This window comes from Eptatretus burgeri, chromosome 4 (genome assembly GCF_056783735.1).
Source record: "Eptatretus burgeri isolate ZD-2024b chromosome 4, Ebu_testis_v1, whole genome shotgun sequence".
Taxonomy (NCBI): Eukaryota; Metazoa; Chordata; class Myxini; order Myxiniformes; family Myxinidae; genus Eptatretus; species Eptatretus burgeri.
Genome location: NC_140964.1, coordinates 79,697,034 through 79,720,885, shown reverse-complemented (window position 1 = coordinate 79,720,885; position 23,852 = coordinate 79,697,034). Strand labels below are relative to the sequence as shown.

At 45.6% G+C, this 23,852-nt stretch overlaps 1 long non-coding RNA gene across 1 annotated transcript in view; it reads right to left on the bottom strand.

The window, feature by feature from the left end:
• Positions 1-346: 346 nt before the first annotated feature.
• Positions 347-23,852, bottom strand: part of LOC147028482 (uncharacterized) — an 82,726-nt gene continuing 59,220 nt past the window's right edge. The window contains exons 2-3 of the long non-coding RNA XR_015056930.1: positions 23,547-23,706; positions 347-1,070 (exon numbers count right to left, since the gene is read on the bottom strand). This is a non-coding gene — a long non-coding RNA (uncharacterized LOC147028482). The remainder of the gene's footprint in view (positions 1,071-23,546; positions 23,707-23,852) is intronic.

Sequence of the window (23,852 nt, the reverse complement as noted above, 5' to 3'; positions counted from 1 at the left end):
TTAAGGAAATTGTTCTCTTACAACTTATCAGGAATTAGCTGCGAGACTTCCGATGTAGGGATGGCACGGACACTCCATTGGTTTACAGTTTTTTTCTCGATTGCTAAATTAATGTTAATGAAACTAGAAATCAAGGAATCAATACCAAAACCCATGCAACCAGAACTGCATTAATTTTTGCATCACTGTAAGTCATTTATGGTTCTTTTCACACAAAATTCAAATCGTAAACACATTTTTGCAAAACACTAAATAGAAGTCTCAACATATGACACAAAATTCAAACGAATGAGTCTTGTTAATCAAAATCATTGTTTGCTTTTTGTCAAAAGCAATACATCGCAATTTCATTCATCTCTACCCCACATGTGCGAATGCAAATTGCTCAATCACCCATCAGACTGTAATCATGATTAAAAGAGACCAAAAGTGAATTCACAGTTGTTGGTGAGAAATGGAACAGGTCAGAGAGGGAGGATGTGAAAGACAAAGACGACAACCTGGAGCCCTACGAGGAAGGGGTGTCCATATGCATGGTGGTCGGATGAGACACCAAAGGGGAAGGCGCACTTGTAATCTCTCAAATGAGATATGGGCAACAATAGTTGACCACGTGATAAATCATGGACTTACGATGAGAGAAGCTGGGCAGAGGGTAAAGCCTAATCATAGCAGATTCACCGTGGCATCAATCATTCGAAGCTTTAGGAATGAGAATAGGTAAGTGACCATACATCTAATTTCTGTATTCTACAACAGTAAATTTGTAAGTGCAGTTTTGCTGTCATTCAATTCCTGCATTCTTATCTGTCAACATTCAATTCATTCATAGATTTGAAAGAAAACCCCCTTCTGGTGGCAAAGGATGAATCTTTACAACTCAACAGGAGGCTGCAATAGTGGATATGGTGGTTGCCAACAATACCATCCATTTTAGGGAGATTCAGAGCTCAATCAGCCAAGATAATGAAATATTTCACAACGTGAATAGTGTCAATCTAGCAACAACTGACCGTGTCTTTAAGCGAAACCAGCTGACAATGAAGCAGGTGTACAGGGTGCCGTTTGATCTAAATAATGACAGGATAAAGGAGATGGGGTACCAGTATGTACACACAAGTCATTTCTGCAGACATTTACAATACTTCGATGCAAATGTATACTGCTGTAAGAGGTAATAATATGAAGTATGCTGGTATCTTCACATTATATATGATCTGTGATAGATTTTGTGTTTTTCAAAAAATGGAGTTTAAGGCCAGTATCATTCTGCATGGTTTTATATTATATACTAAGAGGTAATGAAAACGCAGACCATATTAAAATTGACATTTATTTCAGAGCATGTGAAAAAGGATCAATGTATGCAATCACATGAGATTTGTCAGGGACAGTCCTACAGAATCTGTACAGACGGAAAAGTCGGGATGTGTACGTGACGTCACAAAACCGTCAAACGATGCAGGGGTCTGCACAGTCAATATCGAGTGTGACCACCTTGGGCGGCGATGAATGCTTAAAGTTTATGAGGCATGGATAATCACAGGCAATGGATCAGAGCATGTGCTATTGCTGTCCAATGGAACTAAGGTTGCAGGAAGCTCTGCAACATTGCGTGGAGGGTCCGTCCATTTGACGATTGCTCCCTAAACCATAACACCACCACCTCCAAAACGGTCTCTCTCAATAATGCAGCCATGAGCAAAATGGAGTCCTTGCCGACGGGACACGTGAAGACGTCCATTTGAAAAACTGACAGAGAACCTCGATTCATTGGAAAAGATGACGTTTGCCCACCGTCTCCCACCCAATGATATATCAGTCTTGTCTTGCTTACATCACACACTGTGCACCAGGACGAGGACGGTCGCTGACCCTTCCTGTGGCTCTGTATCAGTTCTGTAGCCTATACACTGTTGACAGGTGGACATGAAAGTGTTGAGCAACTTTCTTGCCCAATTCCACTATTCAGCATACCAATGGCTTGGTTCCTTTGATCATTCGTGAGATGTGGCATTTTAATTCATGGCCTCACAACGAAGGCAACCTGTGCTTTTATAGGGCATGGATACACATGCTGCATGTGCAGCATGTATTTTTAAACACTGCTCATCATTTCCAACATTTGCCATTATGGTTGCGTTCAGACTGAAACATCCATACACAAATGACAAACCGGAGTTGAACACAATCAAACACCCATAACAGACGTTCATCGGGCATGTTTTATTACTTACTATTTGCTGACTCTTTGCGTTCAAGAAAAGGATATACTCCATCAAAATCTTTCATGCATTTTCATTACCTTGCAGAATATGTGGATAAAGCTGGCTTCAAATTTACCAAACTGAGGACACATGGGAGGAATGTCATTAGTCACCGAGCCACAATTGATGTACTTGGTCAACGAGGAGGAAATATTACCATGGGTGCTGCTATCCCCAGAAATGGTGTTGTTTCTGAAATCCCCACCATTGGCCGATACAACACAGCACGCCTGCTTGAGTGTTTCGATACGATGTACAATAGTCTTGTACCCCTCGAGGAGAGAGGATGAGCAGAGCCACAGTTGACAAACTTTGTTGTAATATGGAACAATGGGACAATGGTAGCTTCCACCACTCTGCTCTTGTTAGGGAGTGGTTTGAAGCTCATCCACATCTCTGAATGGTGTCCCTCCCACCATACTCTCCATTCCTGAACTCTATTGAGAATTTTTATTCTCTGCTTGGTGATGGATTACCCTCATGACCGAATGACACTGCTCGGTCAAGTATGGAAGCATGTGCCGGAGCAGCACGTCGCTGTGTCCACTTTCCGCTAGTATTTCAGGGGCCTCTGTCTGGCCACCCCCCCAGGCAGATGCCTGACCCATCCCCACCATTTGGAGATGCTGATCAAACTGCAGCGACCATGAGGCATGTAGTCAGCCTGTTGGCCTCCTCCACCCACGAGTCTCCCTCGCTGAGAGAATCTGGTGAGCAGGATCAGCGTCAAGAAAACAAGCTATATGTCTCTTCAGCCACAGCTGACGCTCACCGGCTATACAGGTAACAAATCTCATTTCAGTCTCTCTCAGCAAACACTCGTTGGATACAATGTCTGACCAGCAATAGCCAAGGATTCTCCGAAGAGACCTGGTGCCGAAGGAGTTAAGTCATCGCCTCAAATCCTTGGTCAGAGTCCAAGACTCACATCAGTAGAGCAAGACTGAAAGCACCAAGGACTTAAAGACCCAGACTTTCATCCTCCTGCATAGGTATCGGCAGCGCCAATCCCCATGATCCAGTGAATCCATGACTCCCCAGGCCCGAACCAGACATCCATTATCCTCTGGCTCACAACATGCGGAGACATGCATATCACTGCCAAGGTAGGTGAATCTCTATGTGACATCAACATCCTTGCCACAAACAGGAACAGACAATACAACAGTATCCAATATGTTGTTGAAAGCCTAGATGTTTGTTTTGACCCAGGAAGCCCATAATCCCAGCTGCTCCGACTCCTCGTTCAGTGCCTGGATGGCCCCTATAAGCAGCGTTTCGGCAAATACCACTGCCCGAGTTATTTTCGGATTAAATCCACTGAAAGAAAATGTATTGTTACAGCCCAGAGTTCGGGGCTCGCCACGAGGGGAAACACTCGAGTTTTTCCTGAACACCGTTCCAGAGGCCGCCGATCACAGATAACTCCATGCTCCAACTGGCTGTAGTTCTTACACAACCATAACCGCTCGACTTACCGGCCTAGCAGGGTTACACTTCGACGTTTCTGTGATACCTTTCTAATGGCACAGCAACCTAACTGGAGGCCACACCCTCGGCGCCACACCTGGTGATCTGCTGAGCAGAACAGATAGGTGCAGCACTGGCAAACAGAGCAAATCAGGTGGGGTACAACTTCTCATCTACTATACTTGTACACTGTGTTGGACCAATAAAGGAAAAACGTCGGTAGTCAGGCACGCCAGCAGCAGCGCACCTCAGCATCCATCCTCCTTGTTCTTTTAACTTGCATGCAGCTGGTCTTCCTGGTGCTTGGAAGAAGTGGAGGGAGAGTGTGGAGTTATACTTGGATCTCGCTATGGCAGGATTACCAGAGGAGAAGAAAGTGAAGATGATTCTATACCTTATTGGGACTGAAGGTAGGGAAATATACAATATCATGTTCCTGGAATATGGTGACAGGCCCAGTGCTGAACAAGTAATGGAGGCATTCGACTAGCCTTGTAATCCTCATGCCAATGAGACTGTGCAGCGTTATAAGTTCTTCACAATAAATCAGCATAGAGGGGTGAGATGTATCAGTAGTTATGCTAATGCATGACTACTGATAAATCTCACGCATAGTTAAGAGGAGTCATGGACCCACCCATGTCCCAATGTTGTACTGTGCTGTGTTGTGTTGTGCCTGTGGCCGTGAATAAACCTGTTGTTCCCACTTCAGAGTCTTCGTCTCTGACGATGGAATACATTACAATGGTGACGAGGATGTCTTCATGCAGCGGCATATTGTAAGAACACGTAGTGGGGGTGATTGGGAAGACTATACCGATCATCTGAAGCAGTACTTCGTGGAAAACAAAATGGACACCGATGAGAACACTGAAAGGCGGCGAGCTGTATTACTGACCGTATGCGGCGCTCCGGAGTACAGCCTCATCAAATATGTTCTTGCCCCAGCCAATCCTTCTGACAAGTCGTATGAAGAGCTCATCAATCTCGTGAAAAGACATTATCACCCTAAACCGGGTAAGATCGTCTCGAGATATAAATTTCATACCCACCATCGTCAAGATGGTCAGTCAGCATCCGAGTTCATGGCTGATTTACGCTGACTCACCAAACATTGTGAGTTTACAGATAAACTTCAAGAGATGTTACGTGGTTTCTTTATAATAGGCATGAATGACGAATGAATTCTGTGGACACTCTATGTGGTGTTGGCAATGGAAAGCACACGTACAATGTACAATGGAGCGACGTACACCCATATCAATCTGGAGGAGACATTCTCCAAAAATAGCAACATCATTGTTGTTAGCGGCATATAATGAATATTCCTGTCGATTTTTCACCATTCAGTTGCAAATGGAGGCACAATGCTCACCTCTGCCCCTATATACACAAGACAAGAAAAACAAATTCTGCTCATATGATCCACAAGGAAGAGAAGGTGACTGAAGTATGGCCCAGGTGAACTCATCGCCATTATTTGTGAACCTTGTTTCCTCTACAGTCGGTATGAGCATGGTGCCCGACACTGACGAGCATTAGCACCGAAGGTCACATGGTACCAATACTTATCTGGAATGTTCACGGAAGGTGAAGACAAACAATAGCTCAAGGCACGGTGTATTAATTCTGTTCCTACAAGCGGTACACAAAGATGGGCATGACTGGTGTTGCACAGCATGGAGCTCAGGTACGAACTTCTTTCAGATTGTAGCTGTACGACATGCTGTGATGGAGGTATCACATTAGCCATGGCAGGTGTAACGGTGTCAATGAGATTATCAGCTAGATCTACAGCAGCAGGTAGTGCCAGCTCTGCATTAGCTGCAAGTATCAAGCGAACCTGTGGTGGTAAACATCGCAAAAACAACCCAAAAAGAGGTGACTGGTCGAAGATGGCATGGCGGTGACTGAGAATCTCCTGCATATGACGAAGTAGTTGTGTGGGTCTTTGATCTCCTAAAGCCTCGGTTGTAAGTGCCAGCGCTCAGTGGGGGTTGTTTGCTTTATGAGTGCAGCCTTCCAAATCGTGTACTGGTTGTTCATTGAAGGTTGTCGTAAAATATCTGACTTCCATCGCATATTCTGGTGGCAAGGGGCAAACAATGTATTTGAACCGAGTCGACTCGGTAGTAATGCTCCGGGTGTCGGATTGCGCTTCAACTTGTGCAAACCACAGCTGTGGGTCATTGGGCCAGAATGGTGGCAGCTTAAACAAAATCGTTGCCACAGATGAAGCTGGTTGAGTGACCGGGAAGGCTACTTGATTGTTCCCGGCGAATGATTGGTCATTTGCAACTCCTTGTCCATCCATTTGTATCATATCGGGGTCACCAATTTGTTTAAAAGTGCGTAAAGATATGACCAAAGGATCATCACAAAGTTGAACAAACCATGTCAGCCTTGAATAACAGTAACTTATACTGAAAGTCTTCGAACAAAAGTTGCAGTGCAAGGTGATCATTTAATTCAAGAAAAACCTCCATTTATCATTCTGACCTAAAAATAAAAATGTTTAATCATGAACTTCAAAGAAGTCCAAAATATATTTAAATTTAATACTCGATTATGTAACTTGTGCGACTTGGAGAGCCCACTCCGAGTCGAGGAGGTTGACGGTTCAAACCCCGGCCAAGCATAAGTTATATCAAATACTTCCAAAAATGGCATCCTTCCTTGATGCTCAAAATTTAGAAAGGATAGAGCTGGATTTCACCAAAACTCAAAGGGATAATTAGTCAGTGTAATCATCAAACTGTCATAGACTGGCAACCATTATGTTGGAAGTTCCTTGGAAGGAAAGTCATCATACACAGTGGCCTGCAAAAGTATTCACCCCCTATCAATAATGCCACGTTTCAATAAATTACGAATTACGTAGAAAATTTTTGCAAATTAACTTTTTTATTCATAACTGAAGAGATCAAACGAAACACTTATATTTTACATATAAAGTGTTTAGTTAGGACATTACGTGTCAGGAATACCTGCAAAAAACATGTACATATCAAATTTCACTGGTTGCAAAAGTATTCAGCCCCTTCAGCCAGTACTTGGTGGAAGCACCTTTTGCAGCAATGACTGCAATGAGTCTTTGGGTAGGTCTCTACCAGCTTTGCACAGTGAGATGGTGAGAATAGCTCTCGTTCTGCCAACTTTAATGGGGATCGTCAATGGATGGCAATCTTCAAGCATACATGGCAAGTTGAAGAGGACAAAAAACGGGTTGGTAGGAATCGAAAGCGGGGTTTCTTTTGTTTTTGTTTTTTTTAACCCTTTTGGGTGCTCTGGTCACAGATTTGCGATGAGAGAAAAAAAAAATGAAACAAATTTTGCTGTTTTAATTTTTATTATCCATTTAACTTGACACCAAAGTTGTGTTTTTTTGCAAATACCGCTTGAAATTCACAGTCTTATGAAAAATATAAATTAAACAATAGGAAACCACGTGGCCAGAAACAATGCAGCACATTGAGGGTTAACCAAACGTGATAAAAACGCAATTCAAAATGATGACGAATCAGTAATGATACGGAGGTTCCAAGTAAGACAACATACATACTGTTACGAATTCGCGCTCGCCAGCGTGCGATCGGCCGCTTTCCACTAATAGCAACCGCGTCGCCCACCGGACGGACAACTCAGTCGTGACCCTCCTGGAACTATCGCCAGGAAATAGTCACGGGTGGGGGTTTAACCTCACCACAGCCCAGTCCGCATTCTACCCGCGCGAAATAGGGTCACTCGCCGAATATCGAAATACCTAAGTACTCGCGCGGGAAACCTACCGAGGGGCCGTACCTCACCGCAGGTCGGCTTGGGACACGAACCACTTAAGCAGTCCGTTCCGTTCTACAGCGATAACCGAGCGGGTATTATCGCCGACCTCGACTGATCCGATTCTCTTTACCGGGTGTTTAAAACCCAACTAATTATTCTGCGATGCAAGATGGCATTTTCAATGGGGAATAAAGGACGCAACGAATGGGATACATTTCACAAGCAAGGACATTTATTACAACTAAGCACGTATGTACAGCCAGGCAGTCATGCATGTATGTACAAGCAAATAGAAGCAATACCACCGACTACAACGAGAATGTACATGCACAGTCACTTAACAGTTTTACTTAACAGACGGCGCCACGACAACATTCATTCAAAAACCCAAAAGAAACACAAGAAAAGACCCCCTCACAGACAAAGGGGTCAGGCTGGACCACTTGGGTCTTTATGGCACGGGACCTGGGAGACCGAACGGGTCCCACGAGACCGTAGCAGGTTACCTGCACCCTTGAGGTGCCTCGATGGTCGGCGAGCTCTCTCTGGCACTATCCCCCACGGACGTGCAGGTTCGCGCCTCACAGCCGGCAGAGCTGCGCCTCCCGTCCGCGTCTCCGGTACGTCGCCCGGACTCTCCACCGACCCACGCCTCTGGTGTACGGGTCGCTCCACAGACCCAGAGACCAAGAGGCCAAGAGACCAAGACAAGACCAGACCAGGAGAAGGGCGCAAAATGAAGAGAGGAGACCAGACCAGGAGAAGAGCGCCAACGAAGAGAGGAGACCAGACCAGGAGAAGAGTGCCAACAAAGAGAGGAGACCAGACCAGGAGAAGAGCGCCAATGAAGAGAGGAGACCAAGGCTCGCGGCTGTCCGCCATATATAGCCTGGGGCTCCGCCCTTCAGCCCTCCCCGTTTTCAGCTCCGCCTCCCTTCGAGAAGCTTCTCGAAAAGGGGCGTTTCTCAACTCCGACCGCCTCACTCCTCGTATCCACCAATCGCGAGCGAGCCGCCTCGCCCTTCTCGTCACACCAGCTTTGGAGAAAAAAGGCGGTAAAAAACCCACACTCACCAATGGAGATTTCTTTTCCTCGTTCTCGGTCCCCTTTTGAACGCAGAAAGGGTCGTAACGTGGTCTGTGGAGGATGGCGTTTGCAAGCTGGTGTAGTGGCGAAGATGGTTAAATGGTGGTGTTGTTGTTGTGGCGATCGTAGTGTGGTTGGCATTGTGGCGTAGTTGGGGGTGGTTGTGTTGTTGGCGTCGTGGCTTGTTGTAATGGTGGGCGAGATATGTCGGTTCAAAATAACGATAGAGAAAGAAAAACACTATCTCAAAGGGTCACAGCCCAGTGAATACGAATAATCCCATTAAACAACGGTGGGGAAATCAAACTGAACACAGACTTATCGATCCAACGGAACTGAGGACCTTTATGGTGTTCTGCGAATTTCCATAGCCGTAACAATACATACATACTGTTACGTCGGGGGGGGGGGGGAGGGGATATGCATTCAAAGGGAAATTAGGATGTTAAATTAGGTATGCCATGCTGTTCGAGTTGTACCAGGATCTCGATGTAATAAGTAGCAATTCAGTGATGATAAATTGTCTAGTAAATGTCCATTTCTTTAAGGGGGAAATGATAATTGTCACGTAATTAGATAGGGAGACAGGTTAGGGTAAGTGTTTATGCATATTCCCTTTTAGTATTCCCTGGAGGCTTGCCGTGACGTAACAGGAGGGTGCTGCGGATGGCTCCGCTCCTTGATCACGATTGGCGGAAGGCGACGGCAGAGGGCCAATAAAAGGGCTCGATTGGAAGTGACGAGCACTCGAGTATAAAACGTTCTGATTAGGAGAAGAAGAGAGAGTCATAAAAAGAAAGGGTCTGGTCGAGGCTGTTTGTCTCTGAGCGCGCTCTCTCGCTGCGCTGGTTCGTTCCTGGATTTGTCATGTCTCGTGGCATTGCTGTGCCTCGTGCCTCACCTCGGTTGGCTCTGGAGTTCTGCTGGCTCGGATTACGGGACCGAACGGCGGGCGGACCTGCCTCCCTCTCCTGCTCGCCTCTTGGCGCTAGAACTGGCTCCCTGGTGGCTGTGAGCGGTCTTGGACCTACACCAGGAGGTCGACACCACCAAGAACAGCACCACGGTGGCTGGTTGGAGCTCACAGGCCGGAAACCGCGGTTCTGCGCGGAAGGGCTGACGGAACCTCGGCACCACCGTGTCTCCTGCCCCTGACGGGCGCAACGCCAGCTCGTCCGGTACCAATCCAGTGACTTTTACGTCGACACCACGGGCAAGCCTGACCACTAGCTATGGTGTGTGTGTGTGTGTGTGTGTGTGTGTGTGTGTGTGTGTGTGTGTGTGTGTGTGTGTGTGTGTGTGTGTGTGTGTGTGTGTGTGTGTGTGTGTGTGTGTGTGTGTGTGTGTGTGTACCTGGTGCCTTAGAGGGTTTGAGATTTGTATATCAATTGGAATTGTTTGTTTCCCCCACGCCCGAACCCACACCACCTCCCGTCGAATCGCCCACGGATCCCTCCTCTTGCCGAGTCTTATTATCGTTCTGGTTAGAGAAATAAACATTATTAACCCAGTGAAAAGCGACTCGTGCCACCTTCATCGTCCCGTTTGCTGGAGAGCGATTAAAACCGCCATTCTTGGGTTATAAAAAATAAATAAATAAAATAAACCGCCTCCATCGTTTCGGCACATCCTACGTTGGCGGGACTGTTCAAGTCCCGTGGACGTCACATTGGTGTCAGGGTGTCGGATGTTCGAACCCCTCTAAATTATATTTGGTACCGGGAGAATATACCAGGATTAAAATCTCACCACGAATTGGAATATAAAATTACTTCAGAAAAGCACGCGAGCGCGGGAAAATTCTGGCAGGATTTTTCAAATTAAATTTAATTGGCGGCAAACGGGACTTCTGCACTATGGCGAATGTGCAGATGTTTGAGGAGGAAGGTCACGTGTCTGGCAGCGAGTCGGGGGAAGAAGGGAGAGACAGGGGTAGGATTGGAATCTTCCCCATTCCAAGCGGGGACCGTGCTTCATCGCCCGTAATGGAGCCGGCAGCGCCAGAAACCGGCGCGATGTCGATCTGGACAATGTTGGAACATTTAATGAGTGCAATTACAGCACAGGAGGCAAAAATGACGGCACAGGGGGCAGAAATGGCAAAAAATGACGCATAGGGGGCAGAAATGGCAAATCAATTCGTGACACAGAGGGCAGAAATGACGGCACAGGGGGCAGAAATGGCAAAAATGACGGCACAGGGGGCAGAAATGACCGATCAATTGGGGGTAATGGGGGAACAGTTGGGTGCACGGATTGATTTAATGAGGGATGAATTGGGGGAAAAGATGGAGAAAATGAAAACTGAGATGCAGGAGTGTGTGGGTGTTAAATTGGGGGAAATACAAAGTAAATTCGAGGATAGATTGGAGGAAACAAAGGTAGAAATTACATTGGAGGGGGAAAATAAACGGAAAGCATTGGTAGATAAAATTGATGCAACGAACATTCGGGTTGATAAAGTGGATGAAGGCCTGGAACATCATCGTGCCTGTGTGGATGCTCGTATGCAGCTGCAAGTAGAAGAATGGGGAGAGCTGAGGAAGCAAGGGATAATTTGGCGGAGGAGGTAAAAGGATTGGAGGCTCGTTTGGACGAACAAGATAAAATAATGAGCCAAGAGGGAGACTTAGATAAAGGCCTGGTAGAGCCGTCTTTTGTAAGTAGTGTCCGGGTTGGTTGAGGAGCAGCTACAAACTCGTGACGGAGCCTTGGAGAAGGTTGTGCGGGCCCAGAAGATCCTGCGGGAAGAGGTGAATCGGTCCATTCAACGTTTGGAACAAGAGGCAAAATTGACCCATGAGACCCTCACCACAAAACATCTTTGGCCACAGGTGGCTCCGAAATTGGATACGCAGCCACAAGGGTGTTTGATCCCTGGGCTGGATTTGGACAAGGGAGAAACTGGGAAGCGGGCCACCGGGAAAGTTATCCCCCTGGTAAATTTTGACGGGTCAGGGAGCCTTGAAGCTTTTCTGACGCAATTTGAGTGTATTTCCTGACAAAACGGGTGGAATGAGCGGGAACGTACAGGGAATTTGGTGGCAACGTTGCAGGGACCAGCCACAGATGTGTTAAACGTGATCGCGGAGGGGATGTTGACCAGCTCCCACATTTGCGAGGTGTTGAGCCGTCGGTTTGGGTTCGCAGCAAACTGTGATCTGGTGCGGGCACAGCTCCAGCACCGCAGATTAAAGTCAGGCGAGACAGTGCAGCAGCTGGCACAGGACATTTACCAATCGGTTAGGATCGCATATCGGGACCAAACAGTGGAGGTGTGGGACAGACTGGCACTAGAGAAATTTTTAGCTGCTATTCCGGACCCTGAAGTCCGAGCGCTAGTGGAGCTACAGGATCCACCTACCGTGCACCGAGCGGCCGAGTGCGCGGCCAGGCTGGCCTCATGGAGTCGGCCGGGTCGGGTGCCCGAGAGGCCATCGGTGACGATCCGACAGGCGGAGATTCGGGATCAGGGAGGGGGGCTGGGAGAAATTGGCGTTACCCAAATGTTTCAGGAAATTTGCAAGAAACTGTCAAGTTTGATAAGGGGTAATTCGGCAGTTGGTGCGCCACAGCGGCGGGGTCCAGCCCAGCCAATAGAGCAATTTGATTATGGCTGAGGGGGTCCGGAACTGGAAGAGACATTACACCGATACCCACGGGGGCCTTTTATGGGGAGTTGTTTCTGGTGCGGGCGAAGAGGACACGTGCAATGATATTGCCGGTACCTGGCGATGGAGAGACTCTCCAATAGACTTTTAAGCCCGAGGAGGATGAATCCTCCTGCTGAACTGCCAGGTCTATCCGAGGTGCCCTTACCTACGTTGAGTCCAGAGATCACTGTCGGGGAGACGAGATCGGGCTGAGCAATAGGACCGTGAACGCCAATAACTCGACCAGGTGACTTAGGGTCCTCTGTCTAATAAATACCATTTACCTCATGGTTACATGATCTAATTACTGGGGGACATGCCCTCAGTCCACCTTGTTCACACCGGATCAGATGCAGCCGAGCGTAACTGCTCAAAGACATACCAGCAAGAAAAACAGATTGTTGGGGGATAACGTCCCGGCGAGAAGAGGGAACGGACTATGCTGGACCAATGATGGAAAAGATGAAAATGAGCTGGGAACATTTCAAAACAAAGCATTTATTTACAATCAAGCGAGGAAAGGTGTGTGGCACAGTGAATTGTGTTTATTCCTATGTACAGCAGAGGATAGCAAGGAATTCGCAGGGTGTGACAAAAAGGCAAGCAATTCACAAAAGCAGACACAAAACAGACTTATCCCATTTGAAATTCCACAATCTTAACTTATGCTACGACAGGATCCATCACATACACACACACACACACACACACACACACACACACACACACACACACACACACACACACACACACACACACACACACACACACACACACACACACACACACACACACACACACACACACACACACACACACACACACACACATACACACACACACATACACACACACATACACACATACACACATACACACATACACACACACACACACACAAATACATACACACACACACACACACACACACACACACACACACACACACACACACACACACACACACACACACACACACACACACACACACATACACACATACACACATATACACATATACACATATACACATATACACATATACACACCTGAGGAAGATCAGATAGCCAGAAAGAAAGAGAGCAGATAAGGATAAACGGCCTCGCAATACCTGGCGCGGTCGGCCGACCAATGCAACCCAGTATGCTTTGGGGAAAGTAGGGGGATGGGGGAGAAATACTGGTGTCTAAGATGTGGGAGTGGGAGGTGTGGTATAGTGCAATACGGGGGGGTGTGGTGGCGTGCCAGAGGAAACTGTGATTGCGAGTCAGTAATGGATGTTCTTTTGTGCGTCCAAAGGAGACGAGATAGAGGGGTGGAAAGAGAGAAGGGATAGAAGATGCGTGAGGCAAAAGATCCCTAACCTAGTTGTGCATAGGTCTGCTGGTGTAGCGTGTACCTAAGTGGGACGCTCCGCTTGAGCGTTCCCACCTCAAGAGTTGGTGCATTATCTCCAGATTAGTCAATTAGGTGGGGCTCATGGCAACGTGCGCTCTGCACTAGTCCTCCGGAATAAGCACATCTCAGTCACACACCAATCGCGAGGGAAAAGCCAGTGACAGACAGAGACAACGAGGAGGTGCGGGAATAATTTTCCCGTGTGCGGGAGGTGTTGGTGGTCGAAGTGGTGAGTTTTTGGTGAGTGAGGGGTGAGCAAGGTGAGATGCCATTGGAAATTGGCGTGCATATTTGAATGAAATAATGGCAAGCCATGCGTTTGCTGTACAGTGTGGTGTTTGTAGTGGAGGAAGTTTGTTGGTTCCAAGCCACAGGAGGCATCGCAGTGTGCTTGTTACTCATCGCATTTTGCATGGCGTGTGTTTGCTTGCTTTACTTGTACCATGGCTAAAAGGAAAGGGTTGGAATATAAATCAGAATAGAAGATAGTGATCTAGTTAATATGCTGTTACTGGGCCGGGGGTCGGCCGCCAACCGACCGCTCTGAACGGAGCCGCAAGTCGAGTCTTACTAAGACATCATCCGAGGTCAAAAATTTCAACGGATTCGTGATCAGCGTGAAAAATGGCCATAACAAACACTCCTTTTAACGGGACAACAGAGAAAAAGTCGATGTGCCCAACCCTAATAATACATGCCCTAGTAAGCCATAATTATCAAATTTTACCTGAAAAGTGGGTAAATTTGGTGGCCATTTTGAAGTTTTGCATTTTAAGAACCGAAGACATCATCCTATGTCAAAAAGTTCAACGGATTTGTGATCAGCGTGAAATTTGGCCATAAAAACACTCCTTTCAAAAAAAGTATGGTTGTATGCCCAACCCTACTATTAGACCCACGCAACACACTTCATCCCGTTAACCCACGAGACATGAGGGGGAAGGTCTGACTGCACAAAGACAAAGGATCACTGTATGTCGGGTGCCATTGCCTTGGAGGCATGCGGTTTTGCTGAACTGCAACAATACGAATGAAAACAATCTGAATCAAATCCGACCATTCAAATACTCAAAAGTACTGATAAATATCACAGTACAAAGTCGAAGAGTGACTTGGAAAGCAAATAAGCTGACTCATTGATTTGGGGTGATGACAAGAGGAAGTGACAATGCGTACAGATGAGGATTGAAAGAATTGATCAGTTGGGTAAAGCTCATGACATCACCCAGCCAATGGAGTCAGACTAGAGCGATACCTTGCATATCGGATAAAGGTTGCTACAGATCTGTGTGTTAATCCATGCAAGTGGAATGAAAGCTAAACATTGCATTTTAGAAATCGTTCGTACTATCCATCCAATACACCCCTTTTGAAGATAATTAATTGCCTTATTCATTTATATCCTTTATCAGGCACCATTCTTGGCCACCTCCCTCTCGGGGTCTGAAGGAGTTTCCTGGGTTACCTCGCTATGGTCTGAAAGCCACCATGTTTTTTGGCCTGCTCAACTATGCCTTGACTTAGAACAGGTCACAGTGATTTTTTAACGATAAAGTATTTTTTCACTTTCCTCACTCATATTATCGAATGCCTGTTCATCATAGTGTCGCGGGTCTGGCGGTTAAGTTAACCCCCTGCCATTTTGTGGTGTACGGCGGTTAGCACCAGCCCACCTGGATAGCCAAGCAGTTTTCCTTCGGAGGCGGACATGTGATCCTCAGATATTATAACGTGCATGGGAGGGGAATTGGTGGCACTGTCGGAGCGACGGAAACACAGATGGATGCACAGGGGGGTTTATACTCGAACCCCATGACAAATACATGGACACAGGAACCTAAAATAAAAGTGGAAATTTAATGACAATAATATTTCCAAGGGTAATGCAAAAAGTAATAATAATAACGTGAAGTAAATTAAACCTAAAGTCAAGGCATCTCCACACACAGACTTAAATACAGACAAGGGGGAAACAAAATAAAAGAAAATCCTCCCTTTATTCTGGCATTTAGCTTGGTCCAGAGATGATCTGTGTGGAACTTTGGAATCGAGGCGCTTCGTCCTGCACATGCAGACACGCCCAAAATGGCGCCAAGCCGCTCTCGCACAGCGGGAAAAACGTACGTCAGGCAATTTGTGAGCGGAATTCAACACCAGAGCTCAGAGACCGCCGTGCGGCTTCTTGTGTCGATCGTCCTCACTGACGCCGTGCCTTTCCAGAATGGCACCGTCTCTTCAGTGATATACACCAGGCTTCGAAATCGGTCTCTCACAACCTAACCAAGAGCCAATGGCCAGCATCTTGCTCCACCATGCGAGCCAATTCACCTCAGCACGAACACGAGAATTGAGCTGTCTTCTTCAAGCGTCAAAGGAAAGCCATTTCGTCGTGCCGAGAGTAGAGCAAAACAAGATCCTCCTTCCTAGCCACGTTCCTCTCACGACTACAACTGCCAACTCTCTCACACCAAACTCGTGCGTTCGCTCCCAATCTCTCTTCTACGTCACACCGAACAACCGTCCACCTCCGGGGAGCGTGGCTTTCTCGTGCAAAAACCCGGGAAGGCGAAGCCTCTGCCTGCTCAGCACGTTTGGCTAGATTATGTTATAGTTGTGAGAAAAACACAACTCCTTCATGGTTGGCTTGTAAATGCAAAAACTTAGGAATAGGGGGCAATCACATACTGGGGAAATTAACCTTTATCCCTATCTAATTAACACCACACCACCCCTCCCCCCCCCCCCCCCGTGTGGTGACACATAATACTTAAGCTCACAGTTTCCCTACTTTATTTACATTGAGATGTCTCCTACACGTCCACGGACCAAACAACTCTATTCAATTCTAACTTTCCTATGAAATTCCTCCATCTACCCCAACAACTGTAACAATAGCTACAAATCGTTGTATACATCACTTTTGTAAGAGGTATAGTTTTTAAATTATGAACTTGGAACAATTTCATGCATATTATATGATGCAATTTTCCACGATCTACTCTCACAGACGAAGTAGTGTCTATATCATCTACAGTATGTATATGTATTCCTGGTGCTGGCTTAATGGTTAGGGTGGTGGGCTTCGGATCCTAGGATCCTGAGTTCAAATCCCATTTTCTGTTGAATTAATTCCAGGTTGGGTTGACTCTGCCTGTCATCCTTCTGAGATCAGCAAAATGAGTGCCAGCATGCTGGTATCCTGTGACTGAGTGGTGACCCGTCCAGGATTGTGTCCAATAGCCAAGGAGACTGCTGAGGCAGCACCAACGCTCTGCATAGAGTATGGTCCTGATGGATGGATGGATATATGTATGTATATGTATATGTATATGTATTATTCCTATGATTCTGATTGATACATGAGCTGCTCTTAAAGACGATTTTGGATGCTCCACTGCAGAGCTAGTGTACAGTACATCGCTTCGTCTTCCATGAAAAATTTTCTCAGCGTCCAATAACACCTTGCCCGATGCCATCTATGTCAACCAACTTAGTTCGGCCATGCCGGTCCTCCGGAAGACGCCGACACGTACACCTTCGTCACGACCGATTTTCATTCCCCAGGAACTTACTACGTGCACCCACGTATTCATAATGTGTGACTGTCCAGAAACCCTTGCAGCAACCTGATGACAGACCTTACAAACTTCAACGCAACGAGAAGACCTTCATACTCGATATTAACGGTGGTCATGTTGCAGTCTCCATATACGCGTAGATCCCTTGAAGTCCGCTTTTCCTGACGCAACATCAAAGCCGACCCTCCCACTGACCATCGCGTTAACACAAACTGCACCAAGACCCTTACCAACGTATACAACTCACTCTGGAGATCATGTACACTTCCTAGCACAATATTTACGAGAGTACATGTTTCTTGTTGACCATTTTTCTTTACTGTGACTTCTTTTTTTTCTACATGGACAGTCTACATCTCTTCTCTTTACACCATATCGTATTTTGTTTGTCTGTACCTCCCATTCGATAAATGCATTAGGAGGGGGAGTAATGTTGCGGTATCATTTTGCCTTTGGTTTCTTAATGTGTGTTTACGTTTTAGTTTTACTTTAACGGGATTTCCCACTCGGGGTTTTGAAAACTTTTCCCCGTGACAGTTTAATAAAGAATTGACTTGGAATCCGAATGTCTCTGCCGTCTTTTCTTCCATGCTAAACATCCATCGCTAATTTGGTGAGCGTCTATGTAGAAGATTTGACCTCGTGTCCACCCCAAGGTTCAGCATTCCGTTACGATATAATTAAAACGGTTTGCCCAAAAAAATAATTCAAAGTTGGGTAAACTACCTCAATGGGAGAACAGAATTTTTCGGAAAGTAAATTTTGAAGGAACCTGCATATGTATTGGAAAATTATGAAAAACATTGGCATCCTTTGGAGAGAGAGAGAAAGAGAACGAAAGCATTCAGTGACCAATTCTGACCTCTCCACGGACGCTCCATCGGAGCGCAGTTTTCTTCGCTGTGGATCATGGATCAGAAGAGTTGAATCGCATCTTTAAAGTTTGATGGGAGATGCTGAAGTGATCAATAAATGGCACTGATGATTTGGTGCAAGTGTCACCCAGTCGCAAATGTAACCCTGGGACTTCTTGGTCTGCATGCTGCTTCAATGTAGTGTTTGTGCAGACTGACATTGGCCACCAGAGGGGGCCCAGGTTTACACAAGGATGTACAAAGAAAGTTGAAGTTAATTTCATCGCCAGAAGGAGGCCATTTTCACCCTTCATTCTTGTGTGGTTTGGGGCCATCCATTTATTATGTATGCGCAGCGTGGATGTCTGGGGTTGGGGGTGGCTTAATTAAGAACAATACATTGAGAAAATGAAGAGTAGGGAGGATAGTTGGAAAGAGAATGGAGGAGAGAAAATTGTGTGAATAATAGGGAGAGAAGATGAAAGGACCATATATTTATTACATCCACAAATATGGTGGACTTCCCTTTCCTCCCCTGTTTCTTATTCCCCCCTCCCAACCTCCATTCTTTCCCGTTATCCTTACTTCTCTTTTCAAAATTAATTATAATTTGCGAATTTTGCCCTATGCCTATGTTAAAAACAGATGAGGTCCGAGACATGTGAACTTACAGGTTCTGGTTGAGTTGAGAACTACCTCACACCACTTTATAAACAAAGTAAAATAGGGATAATGCCAGAAAAGGTCATGGATAATTCCCACTGTGTGAAACAGGACTTAAAACGGGAATTTCCTCAACAAATGTATCAAGTATCACATCACATGTAATTGTACAACACACTAAATCAATCAATATTGTGGCCAAATATCAATCTACTTGAATTGGAAACATTTTGCAAAAACAACATCCATTATGTCCATTAATTGTACTTTATACACATTCAATTAGCTCAAGGATGTGTATATATTTTGTGGTGAGAAGATTGAAATTAATTATCGGTGACTCAATCATGTCATCATGGATTTGAAATAACCAATCAGAAGTGCATATGGGCCATTAGAGGTGTTATGAAACATCCCTGTGGCGTTCAGAAAGTTCGACGAACGACATACAGCACAGTACTCACATTAGACCAAGTCATTCGGAAACTATAGGCACGTATCTATGCTAATAAATGTCAGTGGGTCAGTGTATCACTCTGTGTGTGTGTGTGTCCTCCATAACTCCAAAACCATGGAACCTGGTGACCCCAAAATTTGCATGCATACTAAGGGGACAACAACGGAGTGCATGAATGAATTGGGTGTTTGGGTACATTTAAACACCCCTTTTGGAGATAATTAACAGCCTTATTAAATTATCCTTTATCAAAGCTCATCCTTGGTCAACTCGCCGCCCCTCGCAGGGGTCTTTATCTGCCATTTTTTTTGGCCTGCTCAACAATGCCTTGACTTGGAACAGTCTGCAACGGTTTCTTAACAAGAAAGCACTCAAACATCATTTTTTCACTTTCTTCACTCATATCACCGAATGTCTCGTCTTCATACCTTCAAATTGTTTGGAAAACGCATGGAGACGCCAGTGCCTGTGGCTTTATTTCATTTCTGCACATACGGTAACCTCCAGTCTACATGTACAATGTCATAACCTCAACCTTTTTTTGTGATCTGCTTTCATTATCCACCCGTCACTTCGACACATACATATAAAAAATAACATACACATCTCACATCGACAGACTGACTGTTGGGATCACAGGGCTGTCAGTGTGACCACTCCTTGGCTTTTTTCACAAGATCTTGGCTATTCGATGTTCACCTTGGCGTCTTGGTTTTCTATAGGTTTTCTATTATCATCGCTTTTTCGAAACCTTGTGAATTATTGGCTTTTTTCATTGGCTCATCTTGGCATTTATGAAAATGAGGAGTGGTCACACTGAGTGCTGTGCGGTTCCCCAGGTGGTGCCTCGCCTGCTGAAAATGCTGTGCAATTTCATTTTAAGACGACATCGCTTTGTTTAACCTTTGTGTGTGATCTGATTTCATTATCCACCCAAGCCTGGTGTTGGGGCTTAGTCGTTAGGGTGGCTGGCTTGGGATCCTAGGGTCCTGGGTTCGAGCCCCATTGGCTGCTGAATTAACACCAAGTGGGATTGACTCAGTCTGTCATCCTTCCGAGGTCGGTGAAATGAGTACCAGTGTACTGGCCCGGTGTGTGCCCCAGTTAGAATAGGTACACCGTATCCCTGTGTGTTGTAAGAGGGAACCATGATTGTCATGGGGCCTGCAAGGCTAACCCCTGCTCTAACAGGAAAAAATGGTGTCATGTGGTGTGGTGTGGTGTGTGGTGTGTATTGTTCACAAAACACAACATTCTCTCAAATAACTCCCCCACCCTCCATTCCTATCTCTCTCTCTCTCTGTCTCAGGACATATCTGGACAGTGGTTATCTCCATATGTGTCTAGATTCTAGTGGAAAGCCTTCCCAGAAGAGTGTTATAGCAGCAAAGGAGGGGACAAACTCCATATTAATGCCCATGATTTTGGAATGAGATGTGATTGGCTGTGGGGCTTGCCTGGGGCCTACTGTTGGGACCTGTCTGGGGCCTACTGTTGGGACCTGCCTGAGGCCTGCTGTTTGGGGTCTGCCTGGGGCCTACTGTTGGGGGCCTGCCTTGGTTTACTGTTCAGTCTGGACAGTGGTCTCTCTGATCAGTCTTTTCCTTGCTTGGTCATCCAATTGCCCTCTCCATATGTTGGGTTGGTGTGCTGCAAGCCATAACAATACAACCCAAAAACCGAGAGTATCTTTCACCCTTGTTTTGGGGGAATTTCAATGAACAATCTTTTTTGAAAAGCAATGTTGCATTATAGTTGTTTCAAGGAGATGTGCATAAACATTATTCTTGATAAACAGCTGCCAATCATCGTGTGTTGGGTGGAAAAAAGATTGGCTCTGTAAATTAGAAAACATGTTAATATGACAAACGGCTTGGAAATCGGGTGTTATCAAATACATTTTGCTTTGAAACTCACAAAGAGAAATCATATAACCTTTCTAAAGCACACCTGATTCATATAAAATAACCAATTGCTTTAGAAACAGTCACGAGGACAAAGGAAAATGTGATCACTCGCTCATATGCTGCCGAGGTTAAAAGTTAAAACCTCCACCACCCATCATCATCATAAGATACAGGATGAAACTGTGCCACTATGTCACCCATAACCAAGCATGCATGCTTACACACACACCCATGTAAAGTCCCTTTACAGATCCAAATCAAACCATATGTACCACATCCATGTGAGCTGTCTGTGTACCTCTACCTTGTAGCAACTGCCGACTGTACATCTCGAACAGGACACGAACTGTAGTGCGCTCGGCAAGTGGCCTTTGCGCTCAAGCAAACACTCCAATTAAATGGTTGTCAAGGAACAGCTGGCTTGGCAAGCAATAGTAAGCTGATTGGTAATTGCACATACTCGGAAAAAACAAAACACCACTTTCTGCACATTCCTTAATCTTGTCTTCACTCAATATAATCATCCGAACAACAGAAAACGTTAAGTTTAATGCTTTGCTTAAATAAATACACTTAGTTATTAAAATCGCAGATTTGTAAAAAATTTCAGATTTCATTCCAGATTTGAAATCATAGGTTAGTATCCGTAGGTATGTAGATGAAACATTCGATAATATCAGTAAGGAAAGTGAAAAAAAACAACAGTTTGAGTGCTTTATCGTAAATAAACCATTTTGGCCTGTTCCAACTTGAGGCATTGTTGAGCAGGCCGAACAAAATAGCGAATTAAGACCCCAGCGACAGAAAGCAAGGTGACCGAGGATGCGCCTTAAGACCCAAGCGAGAGGGGGAGAGTGAGGTGTCCGAAGATGCGCCCGATAAAGGATAATTAAATAAGGCTGTTAATTATCTTCAAAAGAGGTGTTTAATTAACCCAAACACCCAGTTTTCATTCATGCACAACCTCGGCATTCCCTTCGTATGCATGCAAAGTTTGGGGCCACGAGGTTTCATGGTTTGGGAGTTATGGAGGAGACGGACAGATGGACTGATGGACAGATGGGCTGATACACACTGCCACCCTCCTCGCTCCCCCACCCCTCCTCACTCCCCCCTGTACCTCCTCACTCTTGCCCCCTTTCTCCCCCCCCCTCCACTCAGTATTCTCATTAGCGAAGCGACGGGTGGTATTTGCGAGTAATAAAATATATGGAAGTTTTATGCTATGTCATTATTTATTCGGTGCGGGTTTGATCTGGGATAACGCTCCCGAAACGATTGGTCCGAACACATAATTGTAGTGGTTGCCCAGAGAGAGCGGCACATGGCATTGGTTTGTGCGGCCAATGAAGTAGCTGTCATGTAGTCTCTGGCACAGTTCCCCCATCTGCTCCATTCATCTCACGGGTATGGTAAACCGACCTTAGGTGTGAAGATCCGGCCAGAAGTGAGTGTTATTTCAACACGATGTGTTGGGAGTTATCCGCCCCCTCGGCCATCACAATAGTTATATTTCTCGGAGGTAAAGTTGTGATTTGAGAACAAAGGAAACGCATGACTTTTGGAGAAATGTCAGGAAAGTAAATGCATGAGAGGTAACACGACTCAATTCATCCACACGAAGGTAAAGATTACACAGGATGAGGCCATTTGGACCATCATGCCTGAAGCATGTCCAAACATGATAACCTAATCTACTCAATTTTCTGACGCATTATTACCAATTAACTTAATCTGAATTGACCTTTGCCATCTTTGCTTTGATATCGTAGTCGATGGGTATTCAGCAAGGGGTGGAATATTTTGCGTGGGTAACTTCGTTGTCCCCCCCCCCCGCCCCCAAATTTGCAGCACAAGGTTGCGAGTGGTGTCATTAGCTGAGGGTACAGCCATGCTGCTGATGCAACGCTCTCTGTAGGTTGCGTCAGGAATTTGTAATTTGTTCATGGTGCCAGCAATATCTCGCCTACGCTTCATGAAGGACACCGTGGGACCTTTTAACGTCCACCAAGTCATGCCGGAGATGACAAGCCCAGTTTAACGTCCATCCGAGGGATGGCACACCCATTGATGAATCACTCTGCCTGTGAAACACCAGGATGACAGTTTATAGCTGGGTCAGGATTCGAACCCAGGCTAGATGGCTCAGAGGCAAGTGTGCATCCATCTGGGCCATCCTGTCAGCCCTGCCAGGGAAACTGATAACCCCACAATAAATAGGGATAACGGGAAGGAAGTTATCTACTGCAAAGAAAAACATCTTCATTAGCTTGTACCTTTGGATTTTGCATTTTGGACCAATTTTAACGAGTCATACTCATATCAACAGGACAGTCACGGTTCACACAAAGGTGAAAGAAACGGTTCAAATCTGACAACAGGCCAACCAGCCAGCCTTCAAGAAAAGGTTTACAATCGAGCCTCATGCTCACCTGCACTCATTGGTTCCCTTTTTCTTCTTCCTCTGAAACCACCTCCTTGTGTTTGATGCATCATGTTTTTTTTTAGCTCAAATGGAACGTAGTTCCGGGGAGCTTATGGGATGGCGCGTCGTCTGTCCCTCCACAAATACTTGCAACTTCTTCTCTGAAACTACACATATGATTCCGAGGAAACTTTATCACAACCTTCATCACCGTGAATGTACCAAAGTTTGTTCATGGCATTTAAAAAAAAAAAAAAAAAAAAAAAAAAAAAATATATATATATATATATATATATATATATATATATATATA